The 12520-nt window shown below is 36.0% G+C and overlaps 1 protein-coding gene and 1 pseudogene across 1 annotated transcript in view; one reads left to right on the forward strand and one right to left on the reverse strand.

Annotated features, from left to right (window-relative positions):
• C2CD6 (C2 calcium dependent domain containing 6) overlaps positions 1-12520 on the reverse strand; it is a 136946-nt gene that overhangs the window by 105655 nt on the left and 18771 nt on the right. The gene's annotated exons all lie outside the window — the stretch shown is intronic.
• Positions 9029-9420, forward strand: LOC123951002 (annotated as a pseudogene).

Genomic DNA, 12520 nt, shown 5'->3' on the forward strand with positions numbered 1-12520 from the left:
CCTCCTAACTCAGGAGCAGCGACTCTTTTTCACCCTCTGTGGTTCTGTCCTCCTGAAACAAGGACACTCACAGCAGGGCCCAGGGATTAGCCCCTAGAGCAGTGGAAGTAAATATTAGAATCTAACCATTTTCTCTAACAAATAAGAAAGTGAGCACACACAGCTATCTATAAGCGGTAGACAAATTCTGAGGAAAAGTGTGAGTTTTATACTCAAAGAGGTCGCACCACACCTTCATGAGTTCAGGGTAGTGCATTTGCTAGTTAGGTGGGTAACTACCTTAAGCAGCATATTTGGCGTACTTTACAAATAGATGAGGACTGAGCATAAAAAGTTTCCTGGCAAAATATTTTTTAAAGTTGGCGAACAAAGACATACCATGTACTTTAGTCTTACAAAAAGACAAGCGTTCTCAATTTGCTAACATTTTCTGGGATAATAAATAACTATCAGCAGTATATAAACTAACAAATATTTTAAAATGAATATTTCTGTTATTTGTGGCTACTATGGAACTATCTTTTTATTATGTTCAGTTGGCCACTGCATAGCACTGATGTAGTGGTGGGTGATTCATAAGTTAGATATAACACCCCGTGCTTATCACCACACGTGCCCTCCTATTATCCCCGCCCCCGCCCCCCCTCCCCTCTGAAACCCTCAGTGTGTTTTCCGGAGTCCAGAGTCTCTCACGGTTCAATTCCCTCTCTGAGTTCTCCCCCTTCCGTTTTCCCTCCCTTCCTCTATGGTCCTCCGTGCTATTGCTTATGCTCCACCTGTGACTGACACCGTAAGATAACTGTCTTTCTCTGCTTGACTTACTTCACTTAGTGTAATCCCCTCCAGTTAAAATGGATATTTCTTAATCTGTCTTTTCAGAGTAAGGTAGTGACATTTTAATGAGTGTGAAAATAACTTTTTTGAAATGAACTCATGTTAAGATAAGAATATTTTGAAAACTACTAGAAATATTTTCATCCAATGCTATTTTCTGTGCTATGCGCTATGATCACCTACAAACTCGGGGTATCACACTTTAACAACTTAGAAACCATTTCCTCATCTGTTTAAAAATCTCACAAAGGAAAGGTTTCAGCAGATTAGGAGACCATTTTTCCTTTCAAAAAAAAAAAATGCAATTTTTTTTTTGCCAATTAGTTTGCCAGAACTAATTACTATGAAAAGATGAAATCTTACTGATAAAATCTGGACTAAAAACTTTGCAAAGTAGAATAGAAATGAAAAATGAGAAATGTGGTTTTACTAAGCACAACCAGGGTGCACCTCTTCTGTTTGAAATTTCAAATCCTGAAAGTATCTTTTTCAAATACAATGGCATTAAAAACCATACGCTGAAATAATGAATTGCCTTAGAATGAGACCTTCAAATGACTACATCACAAATATTAAACTGCACTTTTCAAAAATAGTGGTGCTTATTGAACTCTGTACCACTAAGAAACACCATGGAAATCATTTTTTGAAATAGTGCTTATCATTTTTAATTTTTTGTATATTGTAGAATTTATATAGTAAATTACAGTACATTTAAGTAAAGTATAAATAAACATACAAACATTGGTGATAGATGTTCATATGTTTTTTACTGATAAGACAGTGCAATCAAAGCAGTTTGGAGACTACTTCTACAGAGTCATAGCTAAATGCCTATCCTATGTCTCACTTTCCTCAGTCGGCCTCTGGAGGCTGTAAGCTGCCAGTTCCCATGCATACTGCCACCTAGGCCCAGTCCGCTTAGAATGAAGCAGGTTACCTTCCCCATTTCATAACATGCTGCCTTCGTTCTGAGATGGAGGTAGGAGTTCCACAGTGGTTTCCAGTTTAGACTTGTTACCAGAAAGCCTGAGATAAAACTGATATTAATTTCTCATTTGATTGTCCATTTTTTAGCAAATACTAATGGCCACAACCCTGGAGCAAAAGAGGAGCAGGAGGTAAGATTCCAGTACCAAGTCCCACCCAGGATGCCTACGAAGTATCTCATAAACCTGTGGCAAATAAGGAGAGTGAGGAGAAAGTGTTAGGGAAGGAGGTGATGATAACTTCAAGTGAGCTTGAAGAGGAAAAAATTAAGAACTAAAGGGAGAGAAGCCTAGACAGAATAAATAAGTGTAAAAGCATAAAGAAGAGAGACATAGTTTAATTATATTATTATATTTATATAATATACCTATGTGTATTATACTGAGATACACATACTTAGGTATAATAAGTATATATACTTACATGGAAATATATAAATACTATTATATACATACTGTTTATATTATACTTACATAGTTATATATGTAAATATTATTACTTCATTATACACACACACACACACACACACACACACAGATACAACCAGCCATCAAATAACATGAATTTGAACTGCATGGGTTCACTTACATGTGACTTTTTTCCAGTAAATATATGTATAGTACTATAAATGTATTTTCATTTCCTTACGATTTTCTTAACATTTTCTTTACTTTAGTGTAAGAGTACAGTATATAATACATACAGCACACAAAATATGTGTTAATCAACTATGTCATCAGTAAAGCTTCCAGTCAACAGTAAACATTAGTAGCAAATTTTGGAGGGAACCAAAAGTTATGCATCAATTTTCAACTGCATGGAGGTTAGTGTCCCTGACCCTCATGTTGTTCAAGAGTCAACTTTAAATAATTCAGCTCCTCAAAAAAAAAATAATAAATAAAAAATTAAAAAAATAATTCAGCTCCTCAAATCACACTATAAACTCAATGCAACCAAAATCGAAGTCCCAAAAAGTTTTCCTACAGGAATTGATGAGATTTTCCAAAAATTAATATGGAAATGGAAAAACCAATAATAGCTAAGATCATCTTGAAAAAGAAAAACAAAATGAAGTATTTAAAAATTAAAGAAATAAGAGCATTATTTCTTAATGTCTGAAGACATTAGCAAAAGCATAGATAAATACTCCAAAGAAACTGATTAGAGTCTAGAAACAGACCCCAACACAGGCACTGCACTTGTGACAAAGTTGGTAATGCAGAATAGTAGAGTAAAAACGCTCTAAGGTAGGTCAAGTAAAAGTCTCCATGCCAATTAAAAAAGAAAAAAAAAGAATACAAGGAAAAAGGGAGAGAGAGAAAAAAGAAAAGAAAACGTAACTTATGAACTCACATCACATACACAAAAATCAGTTACAGGTGAATTATTGATATCAGTGTCAAAGGAAAAAAAATAATAAGATAATACATGAAATATTTCCATGAGGCTGGAGTAGAAGATTTTCAGAACAGAACACAAAGAGCAATAACCATAAGAAAAAAGTTTGATACAGTAAACTCCATTAAATTTAATAACTTCTGCTTATCAAAAGATGTCATACATATTTGGAAGAAAATATTTACAACATATATGGTACCAGTGACAAAGAGCCCATAACTAGACTATATATACAAACTTACACAGGTTAATAAGAAAAAGGTCAACAGTCCATGAGAAAGAGACTTCAATAGGCACCTCACAAAAGAATATATGTAATGGCTAGTAAATATTTGGAAAGGAACTCACCCTCATTAGTCATCCATCTGGGGGAAAAAGTTAACACCACAAAGAGATAGAACATATTTCCCAGAGAGTTAAAAATAAAGACAACAACAACATCAAGTGGCAAGAATGTGGGGTCCACCTGAATTTTAATACACTGCCAGTAAGAATATAAATTGGTCTAGCTTCTTTGAAAAACTGTTTAGTATTACGTACTGAATTTGAGCATATATATAATTATGACCCAGAAATTCCATTACTAGATATGTCCTCAACAGCATACTTCTACCTCTCTCTTTTTTAAAGATTTTACTTACTTATTTGATACAGAGAGACAGAGACAGAGAGAACACTTCAGCAGAGGGAGGAGCAGAGGGAGAAGCAGAGGGAGAAGAAGGCTCCCTGTTCCAGGGAACCCGATGTGGGGTTTGATCCCAGGACCCTGGGATCATGACCTGGGCCAAAGGCAAATGTTTAACTGACTGAGCCACCCAGGCACCCCTCTACTTCTCTCATAAAGGCATTTGTGATTACTTTGAAGGCCCAACTCAGATAATCCAGGATGATCTCCCCATCTCAAAATCCTAAAGTTCATTGTATCTCCAAAGCTCATTGTCATATAAGGCATATGAACTACTACAGCTATAAATAATTTTATGCTAACAAATTAGACAATTTAGGTGAAATGGAAAAATTCCTAGAAAGACACAAATTACTAAAACTGACTCAAGAAGAAAAAATATCTGAAAAGACCTATAACAAGAAATTGAATTAGTAACTAAAACTTCCTAAAAAGAAAAACTCAGGCCCAGACTCTTTCACTGGTGAATTCTACCAAATACTCGAAAAAATTATAACAATCCTTCACAAACTCTTTCAGGGGAAAAAAAGAGGGTGTGGGGAAGAAGAGGAAGGAACACCCCCCAAGATATTCTATGAGGTCAAAATTATGTTCATACCAAAGCCAAACAGATAATGCAAGATGAGAAAACAATAGGTCAAAATCCCTCATGAATAGTGGCAAAAATCCTCAACAAAATATGAGTAAACCAAATCCAGCAACATATAAAGAGGACCATATGCCATGACAAAGTGGGATTTTTCCATCTCAAAATTAATTAATGTAATAAGCCATATTAATAAACATGTCCAATAAAGAACAAAAATCACATGATTGTTTCAAGAGATGCAGAAAACATATTTGATAAAATCTAAAATTCATTCTTAATAAAAACTCTGAACAGACTAGAAATAGAAAGGAACTTACCTTAACATTACACTCAATGGTGAAAGACTAAATGCTTTTCCCCTAAGATTGGTAAGGCAAGTATTCACTCCTACTACTGCTAATCAGCATTGTATTATCCAGAGCAGTCAGACAAGAAAAAGAAATAAAAAGCATCCACATTTCAAAGAAAGTAGTAAAACTGCTCTTTATATAGAGGAATTACAATCCCATATATAGAAAGTCTAAAGAAATCCACACACACCAAAAGAAATTACTAGAACTAGTTAACAAGCTCAATGAAATATTAGGATACAAGAACAAAATGCAAAAAAAAATCTTTTGTATTTCTATATAATAACAATGAAAACAAATATATATGAAATAGCACCAAAATAACAAGAGCCTTAGGGATTAATTTAACAGAAGAAATGTAGTAAATTTAACAGAAGAAGCATAATAAAATAATAAACTTAACAGAAAAAAACAGTAAGACTTCTGCAACAAAACATTTCTGAGGGAAATTAAAGACCTATATACATGGAAATATTACATGTTCCCAGATGGAAAGATTCAATACTGTTAAGATATCAATTCCCAATAAAATACACAAACCACTAGTTAACTTAATCAAGAAAAACAAATAAAACACAATTAAGACCTTCCAGTCCGTGACCGTAATACGGGAAGACCCTGAACTCACTTCCTCCACAGAACACACCAAATTATACCTATTAATAGAATAATTCCTCCTGAAGAAAACCTGAAGACTAACTGAAAACCAAAGATAGATAAGTGGGAGAACAGCAAGAGAAACAGAGACGTAGCAACAAAGGGACCCCTACCCCCCACATACTGTGAATGGCAGTGGGAAGGGATAGTACTGAGGAACTGGGAACAGTTCTGCCTAATCCTTACAAGCAAACACAGAAAGTCAAGCAAAATTGGGAGACAGAAAAATATACTTCAAAAGAAAGAACAGGGAAAAACTTCAGAAAAAAAAACCTAAGTGAAACAAAGATAAACAATATGCCTGTTAAAGAATTTAAGTAATGATTGTAAACTTATTCACTGGAGTGGAGCAAAGAGGGAACTCAGTAGTCTGTCAATACAGAGATAGAAAATATTGAAAAGAATCAATCAGAGTTAAAATTACCATAAATGAAATGAAAAACACACTAGAGGGAGTTGACAATAGATTAGAATGTATCAGTGATCTGGAAGAAAAGGTAATGGAAAGCACAAAAGATGAACAGTAAAAAGAAAACAGAACTTTAAAAAAAAATTGACAACAGATTAAGAGATCTCTTGGACAACATGAAGTGAACAAACACAGGAGTCCCAGAAGAATAGGAGAGAAAGGTATAAAAAAAAGTTATTAGAGGAAATAATAACAGAAAATTTCCCTAACCTGGAGATGGAAATAGACATCCAAATCCAAGAAACACAGAGAGTCCCAAACAATGTAAACCCAAGAAAGTCCACAATATGGCACATAATATTTAAAATGTCAAATGCTGGTGAAAATAGTGGAATGGGAGGATCCCAGGCTCACCTTGTCCCACAGACACACCTAGATAATACCCACATCAGTGTAACTAACCCAGAAAATGAAGGGAAGACTGGTGGATCAAGCACTCCACAGTTAATTGTAGAGAGGAGGCTACATCAAAAAATGGTAGGAAGGGGAGAGACACAGTCAGAAACCAAACTGACCTGCAAGACTGACTGCAGGAGGGAGGGAAACTGCAGGCCTAGAGAAGGAGGAGAAGCAAACCCCATACTAGGTAACCCAGGCCTGGGGGACCTGCACGGGGAAGATGGATCCCCATAACATTTGACTCTGAAACTAGAGTGGCTTAACTTTTTAAGTTTTTTACAACCAGTAGGGCTAAACACCAGGAACATTAAAAATGAGCAGGCTTGGCTCTGCAAGAACCAAAAGGCTATGGAAAACTGGGTCCTTGGCATTAAAAAGACAGCATGACAAAAACCCTGCCAAGTTACAGCACAGAAGCAGAAGTTTCTGAGCACCAGGGGTATACAGGAAGATTTCTTTGCTGGTCTCAGAGTCTGCACAGGAAGGATAAGTTCCTTTGTGAAACTTATCTAAGAACAAAGGAGCTGGCTGGTACCATTTCTTTCTCCTGCCCATCAGTCTAGAGTCACTGAAACTTGTAGAAAGGAGCCCAAACACTTTCCACTAGCTTTCTAACAGTGCTCCACACCCCTATTTCCTCCTGCAGATCCATGTCATCCAACTATCCCCACCAGACAAGAGTGATGGACTCCTTGGATGCAAGGAGGTGCCAAAAACATGGCATTGTGCAAGTAGCCCAGTGGCCAGCACAACTCCACAGTAACTCCTGCCCTGGAGAGAGAAGATAACCACACACACCAGTTCATTTGTGGCCCAAGGCTGAGGGCAGACATATAATCCAGCTGTTGGCCCCAACCACCAACAAAAAACTCACAGAGGGCAGCACACAGACGGAACCCAGTAGTTCAGGGTCACTATAACCTCCAACAGAGAAACTGGGGGCAAACATCTGGTCTGACTGTAGGCCCTGCCCACCAACAAAGCCTTCCGAGGGCAATGCAGGGAGAGTGTCCTGCAGTTCACTGCAACTGCAATTTTAACAAACAAGCTGAGTGCAGGCATCTGGTCTGACCCAACTCAAACCCAAGCTAACCCCAGACTGGCCCTTTACAGCACAGGGACTAAACCTTTCCCACAACAAGGAAACAAGGCCACTGAAGATGACTGTACTGAAGGCAAACAGAACTCAACCACAACAGGAAGTACACAGCACACTTAGAAGATACCCCTGAAGCACCTGATTCTGGTGAAGAGGGGACACTGCACTACAGGGCACTACAAGCCCTCCTTTTCATAAGGCCACTACTTGAATAGCAGAAGTAGTGGGCTTTCCTAACACATAGAAACAGACACAGATAACCTAACAGAGGAATACGCCCCAAATTAAAGAACAGGACAAAATAAAAATAAGAGAACCAAATGAAACAGATAACTATGATGCCTGATAAAGAATTTAAAGTAATGGTCACAAAGATACTCACTGGATTTGAGAAAACAGAGAAGAACCTCAGTGAGAACTTCAACAAAGAGAGAGAAAACATAAAAAAACATGAATCAGAGAAGAAGAACACATTAACTGAATTTAAGAATACACTAGAGGGAATAAATTGTTGACTAGAGGAAGCAAAGAAACAGATTGGTGAGCTGGGAGACAGAATAATCAGAAACAATCCAACAGAACAGGAGAAAGAAAAGACATTAATAAAAAATAAGAATAGATTTTTAAAAAAGATTTTATTTATTAATTTGAGAGAGAGACAGAGGGAGCACAAGCAGGGAGAGGAGAAGTGGGAGAGAAATAGGGAGAAGCAGATTCCCAGCTGAGTGGGGAGCCCAACATAGAGTTTAATCCCAGGACCCTGAGATCATGACCTGAGCTGAAGTCAGATACTTAAGCAACTGAGCCACCCAAGTGCCCCTCAAACTGAGCATAGATTAAGGGAACTCAGTGACCCCATCAAGTGTAACAATGTTTGCATTATAAGGATCACAGGAGAAAGAGAAAGATGGGAACAAAAAATTTGAAGAAAAAATAATAGCCGAAACATCCCAAATTTGGAGAAGGAAACAGATACCCAGATCCAAAAGGCACAGAAAGCCCCCAACAAAATCAATCCAAGGAAGTCCATACTAAAACACAAGGTGATTAAAGTGGCAAAAAGTATTATAAAGAAGGAATTTTAACAGCAACACGAGATAACAGTTACACACAAAGGAAACCATTTAAGTCTACCAGCTAAATTTTCAGCAGAAACTTTGCAGGCCGGATGAAAGTAACATGATATAATCAAAGTGCTGAAACAAAGAAACAAACAAAAATATGCTGCCAAGAGTACTCTACCCTGCAAGGCTATCATTCAGAATAGGAGAGATAGAGTTCTCAGATGAACAAAAGTTAAAGAAATTCACCACCACTAAACCAGTCTTACAAGAAATGTTAAAGGAGATTGAGTAGGGGAAAAAAAGATCATAAACAGAAGTAAGAAAAGTAGAAGGCACAAAAGTGATAAAATTAATATATCCATAAAAACTGGTAAAGAGATTCATAAAATAAAAGGATTGCAACAGTGACACTATAGTGATAGGCTACCCACTTCCCATAACTCCATGTGTTCATCCTTCCCATCCTCTTTCCACCATCTTTCCATGCCACCATAATGGTGCACATGAGTGTCCTGGAAGATACCCTCAAGAGCACTAACAGTGCTGAAAAGAGAGGCAAATGCTATGTTCCTATCAGTCCATGCTTCAAAGTCATCATCTGGTTTCTCACTGTGATGATGAAGCGTGGTTACATTGGTGAATTTGAAATCACTGATGATCACAGAGTGGGGAAAATTGTTGTGAACCTCACGGGCAGGTTAAACAAGTGTGGAATGATCAGCCCTAGACTTGATGTACAATGGAAAGATCTAGAAAAATGGCAGAATAACATGCTCCCATTCTACCAGTTTGGTTTCATTGTACAGACACCTCAGCTAACATCATGGACCATGAAGAAGCAAAACAAAAACACACAGGAGGGAAAATCCTGGCATTCTTTTTCTAGGGATGTAATGCATATGTGCAAATAAAATGCCTCAATGAAAAAATAAATAAAAATAAATAATGACACTATATATCTAAAATGTTGGGGTTAGGAGAAGAATAAAAATTTAGTGCTTTCAGAATGGGTTCAAACTTAAGCCAATATCAACTTAATACAGACTGTTATATATACACACAAGATGTTATATATAAACCCAGTGGTAACCACAAATCAAAAAATCTGAAGTAGATATGCAAAAAACAAAGAAAAGGAATCAAAGTTTATCATTAAACAAAACCAACAAGCCATGAAAGAAGAAAATAAGAGAGAAAAGGAAAAGAGAAGAACTATAACCATAAAACAAGTAACAAAATGGCAATGAGTACATATCTATCAATAATTACTTTGAATGTAGACTAACCTATCTAATCAAAAAACATAGGGTGACAGAATAAAAAAAAGCAAGACGTACATGCTGCATACCAGATATTCATTTCAGACCTAAAGACACACACAGACTGAAAGTAAAGGGATGGAGATGCATGGGTGGCTCAGTTGGTTAGGCATCCAACTTTTGATCTCAGCTCAGATCCTGATCTCAGGATCGTGAGTTCAAGCCCTGCACTGGGGTCCAGGCTGGGGACAAGCCTTTAAAAACAAAACAAAACAAAAGAAAATGAAGGGATGGAAAAACATTTACCATACAAATTAAGATGAAAAGAAATGCAGGGCAATGATACTTAATAGATTTCAAACAAAAAAGATTTAAAACAAAGGCTGTAACAAGAGATGAAGGACACTACATAATCATAAAGGGAACAAGAAGATGTAACATTTGTAAATATTTGTGCATCTAACATGGGAGCATCCAAATACATAAAGTACCTATCAACAAACATAAGGAAGTGATTGATAGTAATACAATAATAGGAGGGGACATCAACACCCCACTTATCTCAATGAATAGATCATCCAAACAGAAAATCAACAAGGTAACAGTGTATTTGAATGACACATTGGACCAAATGGTTATAAAAGATATACAGAACATGCTATCCAAAACAGCAGAACACACATTCTTTTCAAGTGCACATAAAATGTTCTCTGGAATAGATACCATGTTAGGTGGCAAATCAAGTATGAACAAATTCAAAAAGACTAAAGTCATACCATGCACCTTTTCAGACCACAACACAATGAAAGTAGAAATTAACCACAAAAAATAATCTGGAAAGAACAAAAATACATGGAGGTTAAATAACTTGCTATTCAACAATGAATGGTTCAACCAAGAAATCAAAGAGGAAGTCAAAAACACACACAGTGACAAATGAAAATGGGTATACAACAGTCCAAAACCTTTGGAATGTAGGAAAGCTGTTCTAAGTTTATAGCAATACAAGCCTACCTCAAGAAGGAAGAAAAATCACAAACAAACAACCCAACCTTACACCTACCAGAGCTAGAAAAAGAGGAACAAAGTAAAAAATCAGTAGAAGAAAGGAAATAATAAAGATTAGAGCAGAAATAAGTTAAATAAAAACTAAAAAAAAAAAAAAATCAATGAAACAAGAAAGTGCTTCTTTGAAATGGTCAACAAAATTAATAAACCTTTATCCAGACTCAACAAACAAACAAACAAACAAACCAAAGAAAAGAAAAGAAAAACAGGACTCAAGCAAAACCAGAAATGAAAGAGGACACTGTAAGAGAAGATTATGAAAAATTATATGCCAAATAATGGGCAACCTAGAAGAAATGGATAGATTCCTAGAAACATACAACCACCCAAAACTGAACCAGAAAAAAATAGAAAATTTGAACAGACCAATTATCAGCAATGAAATTGAATCAATAATCAAAAGGTTCTGAACATAAGTCCAGAACCAGACAGCTTCAAGGTGAATGTGAATTATACCAAACACTTAAAGAGATAATAACTATTTTTTAAGTTATTCCAAAAAAACAAAAGAGCAAGAAAAACATCCAAATTCATTCTATGAGGCCACCATTATCCCGATACTAAAAACAAAGGCACTACAAAAAAGGAGAACTAAAAACCAATACCTCTGAAGAACACAGGTGCAAAAATCCTCAACAAAATATTAGAAAACTGAATCCAACAATACATTTAAAAAGTCATTCACTACAAGCAAGTGGGATTTATTCCTGGGATGCAAGGGTGGTTCAATATTCACAAAATAATAAATAATCACATTAACAAATGAAAGCATAAAAACTATATTATCATTTCAGTAAGTCCAGAAAACACATTTGACAAAATACAACATCCAATTGTGATTTAAAAAAAAAAAACAAAACTCAGCAAAGTAGGTTTAAAGGGAACACACCTCAACATAATAAAGGCCATTTATGAAAAACCCACAGCTAACATCATACTCAGCAGGGGAAAACTGAGAGGTTTTCCATTAATATCAGGAGCAAACCACAGATGTCCACTCTCACCACTTTTATTCAACATAGTCTGGACATCCTAGCCACAGCAATCACACAAGAAAAAGAAGTAAGAGGCATCCAAATGAGTAAGGTAGAGGTAAAACTTTCACTGTTTGCAAATGATAAGATGCTCTATGTAGAAAACCCTAAAGTCTCCATCAAAAAACTACTAGAACTGATAGATGAATTCAGTGAGGTCAAAGGATACAAAATCAATGTATGGATATCTACTGCATTTCTAGACACTAGTAATAAAGCACAGAAAGAGACATTAAGGAACCAGTCACAATTATAACTGCACCAAAAATAATTTTTAAATATGTTGGAATAAACTTAAGCAAGGAGGTGAAAGACCTGTACTCTGAAAATTTTAATACACTCATGAAAGAAGGTGAAGACAACACAAACTAAAGGAAATCTATCCCATGCTCATGTACACACTACCCAAAGCAATCTACAGATTTAATGCAATGCCTATTGAAATACATTTTCCACAGAACTAGAACAATCTTCAAATCTTTATGGAAACACAAAAGACCCCAAACAGATAAATCAATCATGAAAAAGAAAAACAAAAATGGAAGTATCACAATTCCAGATTTTAAGTAATACTACGAAGCCACAGTAATCAAAACAGTATGACATGGGCACAAAAACAGACACA

The sequence above is a fragment of the Meles meles genome, chromosome 9 (assembly GCF_922984935.1).
Source record: "Meles meles chromosome 9, mMelMel3.1 paternal haplotype, whole genome shotgun sequence".
In the NCBI taxonomy this organism is placed as follows: Eukaryota; Metazoa; Chordata; class Mammalia; order Carnivora; family Mustelidae; genus Meles; species Meles meles.